This window comes from Miscanthus floridulus, chromosome 11, assembly GCF_019320115.1.
Source record: "Miscanthus floridulus cultivar M001 chromosome 11, ASM1932011v1, whole genome shotgun sequence".
NCBI classification, from domain to species: domain Eukaryota; kingdom Viridiplantae; phylum Streptophyta; class Magnoliopsida; order Poales; family Poaceae; genus Miscanthus; species Miscanthus floridulus.
Window position 1 is genome coordinate 85245663 of NC_089590.1, and position 6014 is coordinate 85251676.

Below are 6014 nucleotides of genomic sequence, written 5' to 3' on the forward strand. Positions count from 1 at the left end.
ATATACAAGATGGTCTAATTTGATGAAAATATTCTCATTCACCTCTCCACTAACCTTCCATAAGTAAGATGCATCCAAATGCTCCCCTTCAAGCTTATGATCCCTGTTGATTGTGAAGCCGAACTTCAATAAACAGTCATGTTAACGAGGACATCCACACAAGAAACAAAGAATAAATCAGAGGAGCTAGAGATAAAGCCTTGTTTCACTACTCCTACCTTGGCATTACGGTCCATTTCACAGCAATCATTGAGATCCCCTTTAGATCGTTCCATTGAATCCGAAACTTCGCAATTTAGATGCCCAACAGTGCTGAACACACCAATTAGCAGCGAACTTTAGATGTCACCCAATTTAATGCATCAAAACTCAAAACAAGAATTTTTTTATTAAGACCATACCCTTTAGGCTTCTCTGATTTGGCACCAGCGGAAGCGCCATTCACATCAACATTATCAGAAGCGCATTTCAGATCCACAACAGTGCTGAACCCACCAATAGCAAATGTCACAAATCATGCAACAATAATTCCAAGAAAGAAAAATTTATTTATTATTAAGAACATACCCTTGAGGCTTCTCTGATTAGGAAACAGCTGAAGCAACATTCACATCACCATTATCAGAAGCGTAGTTCAGATAACCAACAATGCTGAACACACCAATGGCAGAGGACATTTAAATGGCACTAATTTGATGCAGCAACAATTCCGAACAATAAAAACTTATTTATTAAGACCATACCCTCGAGGCTTCTCTGGTTTGGCAACAACTAAAGCCCATAATTAGAAGTTTCTTGCAAAAGCATATCCAAAGCTGCTACCGTCTCTCTTCGAATATCATGACAGCAATAATAATCCCGGTACATGAATCTGTCTTCTCGACTCAGCACGTATCACAAGAACTTAGCCTCCTTCGCTAAACCCTTTAAAACATTTTGTAATTGGTGAGGAGCTTATCAGCATAAAAGAATAAACAAGAAAAATTAAGCAGGCAGAGTTGTCTTAGTAAGGACAGGAACATACCAGCATGGCACGTGCAGCGGCAGCAGATTCAGGCCCTTCATAGAGCATAAGTTCATAGGCAGACTGCCTGACCTTTTTGCTCAAGTTGACCATTCCAGTGGTGTCGAACTTACAGTCAAACAGGTCAGATAACAAGCCAGTCTCCTTCACGATGCACTTCAAAATTGGAGGGGAAAAGTTAGCAAACATCAAATAATAATTGACAGGAAAGCCACAGTTCGGTCTAATTTATAACAGGCATACCACTAAGGCTGCTGCTGCATTAGCATAAATACCCGCTGATTGGATCACATAATTTGCACACTCCTCGATCTTCTGGCTCAGAATGATATCTTCAGCAGTGAGAAGGTGAATAGGTGATCATGAATGAAGCGAAAGTTGTTCTCGATTTCTATACACTAGATGGTGCATTGGTGGAAGGGTGCTAATTAGCAACTGGATCAAAAATCATTTATAATAGGCAACAGAAAGTTTTGCAGAGGCAGGAGGACATTACCATATCAGCTACAACACCCTGGATAAAACCAGAAACATTGTGGCTATGAATGCTTTTGTCTTTGACCTTAACACCACCAGTAATGCGTCAAAAATAGTCCTTATCTTTCTCAGGCTTCTTATTCGCACAAAGAGCGGCAACTTCACCGGCATTCTGGATAAAATATTCTTTGAGGTATTCCTTAAAAGTGGTCCAATCAAGACTAGCCCAAAAAGGGTAGCACTGGCCGTTATCCCTCTCCCCGAACAACCTCATCCTTGCCGTGGAGCTCGACAGAGATGGGGAGGACAATCTAAGATAAAATCGTTTGGAGGAAGACCCAAACACCCGGGTGAATTTAGCAGATCCACAAATAAAAAAGGGCCTTTTACCTGTATGCTATTATAAAAGTTCGAAATGATCTACGTGCCATTGAAATTTTGAAAAGTTTCTCAGTACCCTCGTTCAAAGTTTTTTTTTATCTACGTGCCACTTTTGTTAGTTTTTCTTATAACAGCACGCGGAAAAGACGATTTTGCCCTTAGTTATAGAATGCATCAAAATTTTCATTCTTTCCTTATGTGCCACTGTAACATCCTGTGATTCAAAAAACTTCACTTTTTTCTCTATACCATTATGAAAAAAATCATGGTAACAGCTTGTACGTGTGCATGTGAAAAACTTTAATAATTATAATAAATTCGAAATGCATCGATGCATTTCGAATTTATTATAATTATTAATGTTTTTCACATGCACACATACAAACTGTTACCATGATTTTTTTCATAATGGTACAGAGAAAAAAAATGAAGTTTTTTGAATCACAGGAAGTTACAGATGCATTTCAAATTTATTATAATTATTAAAGTTTTTCACATGCACACGTACAAGCTGTTACCATGATTTTTTTCATAATGGTACAGAGAAAAAAGTGAAGTTTTTTTGAATCACAGGATGTTACAGTGGCACATGAGGAAAGAATGAAAATTTTGATGCATTCTATAACTGAGGGCAAAATCGTCTTTTCCGCTTGCTGTTACAAAGAAAACTAACGAAAGTGGCACGTAGGTAAAAGAAACTTCGGGCGAGGGTACTGAGAAACTTTTCAAAATTTCAATGGCACGTAGATCATTTCGAACTTTTATAATGGCGTACAAGTAATTGTGTCAATAAAAAACCTAGATCCCCCGTGGGCGAATTCTTACCTCGGCAATAGACTATGAATGCTGGCGGGATTTGAGGAACATCGTCGGTGGCATCATCAAGTTCTGCCAGCCACACTGACAAATCGTACTTGATCGGGTCGTCCAAATAATGGTCGTCTTCGCTGTCCTCTGAATCGTAGAAGGTACTGATCTCCTCCCGCATCAAGGCATCTCGCCCATCTGCTCCTGACTCTGGGTAATGTGTGTGCTCCATTCTAGGGTTTGCTTGACGGGAGGATGCGGGGGTTGGTGAAAGACGAGACTGAGGCGGCGCGGTCACGCGGTAGAACCCAACTCCAAGAGTACATGTAAATTTAGATCTCTAAGGCCATGTTTAGTTCACCCCTAACTTTCAACTTTGACACTATACAAAAAGAAGATTCTCCGTCACATTAAACTTGTGGTACATGCATGGAGTACTAAATATTGACGAAATCAAAAACTAATTGCACAGTTTGGTTGTACTTTGCGAGACGAACGTTTTGAGCCTAATTAGTCAATGTTTGGACAATTATTACCAAATACAAACGAAATGCTATAGTACGCTACAGTGCCGCTGGAAATCCGGCGGCGCCAATTCCGGGCGCAACTAAACGCGGCCTAAGTTGGCTCTCTAAAACTATTAGTTTTAGACTCTCAAAATACGTACCGTCTGCAGCAGAATCTCTAGGTGCATGTTTAGTTCCCAAAATTTTGCAAATTTTTTTAAGATTTTCCGTCACATCGAATCTTTAGACGCATGCATGAAGCATTAAATATAAATAAAAAATAAAACTAATTACACAGTTTAGACAAAATTCACGAGACGAATCTTTTAAGCCTAATTAGACTATGATTGAACACTAATTGTCAAATAACAACGAAAGTGATACAGTACATTTTCCAAAAAACAATCGCCAACTAAACCAGGCCTAAATCAGGCTAGCTATTTTTTGAACCCACATATCAGCACCTTGGGCACCGGCTACGGCTAGTCACCGTGCAGCGCCTTGCTGTTCGTCGCTTGGGCTGTTGGGCACCGGCCGGTCACCGTACTGAGGGGCTTGGCCTGGCCATGGTTGCAGCTCAGTGCTATACAGGTTCATCTACGGATTCTTCATCGTGTGCATCTACTGCTTCTAGATTAATCTCAAGAAGACCAAGGCAAGGATTGAAGCAGGTATTAAAGCCAGCTAAGCTAAATTGATTTGTTGTGTGAGAAAGATAAGCCGGCTGATAAGTTCAAGCGAACGTGCCCTCAAGGTCTGCGGTCTGCATCCGGTGATGTTTCTTTAGGTTCTTCAGGAGACCGAGCGCGGCTATAGCGGCCAGCAAAGCGAGCCAGTACGAGTGCTCTGTGTGCAGCAAGATATACGCGTCGTACCAGGCGCTCGAGGGGCACAAGACAGACACCAGAAGCCGCCCATGCCGCGCCAGCCGCATCGGCTACCGGCGATGAGGCGTCGTCCGGCGGTAGCGCACACACGGAGTGACGGAGGAGTTGTGCTCGCCCTGCCTCCGCACGTTCGAAGGACAAGGAAGATGGTGTCCGCGCGCGGCGTAGTATTTTAGATCTTGGCGAGGGGCGGCGCAAAGGAGAAAATGCACGCGCGGAAAAGGTGCAGCGGTCTGTAGCTCTGGCGCTCTGCAGCGGCACGCGCGAGAACCTGGCAACGCGCACCATGGAGACCGGAGCCGTGCGGCCCCTGCAGGTGGACCTCATGGCCGACCCAGAGTCGGGCATGGTGGACAATGCCGTATACACCCTCCACTCCCTCTGGGCTCTGGTGAGGGACGCGCTGCCGCCGTCAGGATCGGTAGGCGACATCCTAATCCTCGTCCAGATGTTGGATTAGGACACCGTGAAGGTCGGCACATCACGGCAAAAGGAGAAGGAGCGAGCACGGGAAGAGCGAGGCCGAAGCGGGAGTCGCCGGGCCACCCCGGATGGCGAGCGAGGCCAGTTCGAGAGACTCTGCGTACGAGCTATTTTAGAGAGGGAGACGACGAAGCTGTTGGACTGCGTTTTTCTGATGTTTCAGGCAAACTTAGCAATTGCGAGTGAGATACCTACTACTCTAGTTAAAGAGGAGAGTTGCATGGACCGGCCAACCAATAAACCCTAGTGAGCCTCTAAATTTGGGCAAATAAGAGCATCTTCAAGAGTTCTCTATATCCTTTCGAAAAAAATTACAAAAATAACACTCGAAAGATTGACTCCTTGATCATGATGACACTCGGTTAGATGACAAGTGGGTCCATCTGTGTCTATGAATGTGGGTACAGTGTCAAATCTACAAACGACCGATGTTTCGAGTCCTATTTTTGCAAATCGCCCACATCCTTTCCTAATCCTTTTTTAGCAAGATCAGAAAAACCCCTCTCCAACAACTCCTAATCCATCCTCCTAATCTTTTAGAACTTGGGAAAAGTCACCTCCGAGTCGCGCGTATCTTCTCTCTCCCGCGCGTGTTTGTCGGCCAATCTAAAGGTGAAAGGGCGTTGAAAGAATAAAGAGTACGAAAGGGTTCCTGATGCAAATATACAAGAGAGAAAGAATATATAAAAGTGGTTAGGATAATTTAGAAATAATATATGATTCCTTATGTAAAATTATCTTCTATATTTTAGGAGTAGACTAGTAATATATGCCTCGTGCGTTGCAACGGAAACATATGGTGGCATGTCAAGATTGATAATAAGTTAGCTATTTTTGTAGAATTTAAATGAGCTTGGTCCAACCTTAAATCAACTAAATCCAAGGCTTTAATAAAGGCTAAGTATGAGAAATTAAGAATAAATTAACTCAACTAAAATCGGATGATATTGTGTGTATATCTATTATGAGTTTAACACAAAGATTAAAGTAAGCAACAACCACATGTCCACAACGCATCGTGAGTGGGTTTGGACGTCTAGGACATGGCATTGAGTGGTGTGACATCAATGAAACTTAAAACAATAAGGGACCAACATTATTTTTTAGTTTCCATTAAAAACAAACAGTTGCATACCAAAAATTTTCTCATTGCTTCCGGCTTACCTTACCTGTTTCACATGAGAAAAAGTAACCAAAAGTGTTGATCCTCGGTAGGGGAACAATTACGAAATCAACATGTACGTACGTTTGAGAAAAAATAAAAGCAGAGAATTACTAAACAAATCGGAAACCATGTAAGTACGTTGGAGAAAAAACAAAAGCAAAAAAATTGCTGCAAATCAGAAACCATGTACGTACGTGTACATTGAGAAAAAACGGTAGAAAAAAATCGTGTAAAGCCAAAATTGCACTCGTTATTGCTTCCGGTTATCTGTTCCAAGGGGGAAA

General features: G+C 42.3%; 1 long non-coding RNA gene across 1 annotated transcript; it reads right to left on the bottom strand.

The window, feature by feature from the left end:
* Positions 1 to 225: 225 nt before the first annotated feature.
* On the bottom strand, positions 226 to 1409 carry LOC136491435 (uncharacterized). Its single transcript, XR_010768037.1, has 6 exons — positions 1268 to 1409; positions 1025 to 1180; positions 744 to 924; positions 568 to 651; positions 402 to 485; positions 226 to 312 (listed from the first exon to the last, which is right to left on the bottom strand). It is a non-coding gene; the product is annotated as an uncharacterized lncRNA (long non-coding RNA).
* Between the last annotated feature and the right edge of the window lie 4605 nt (positions 1410 to 6014).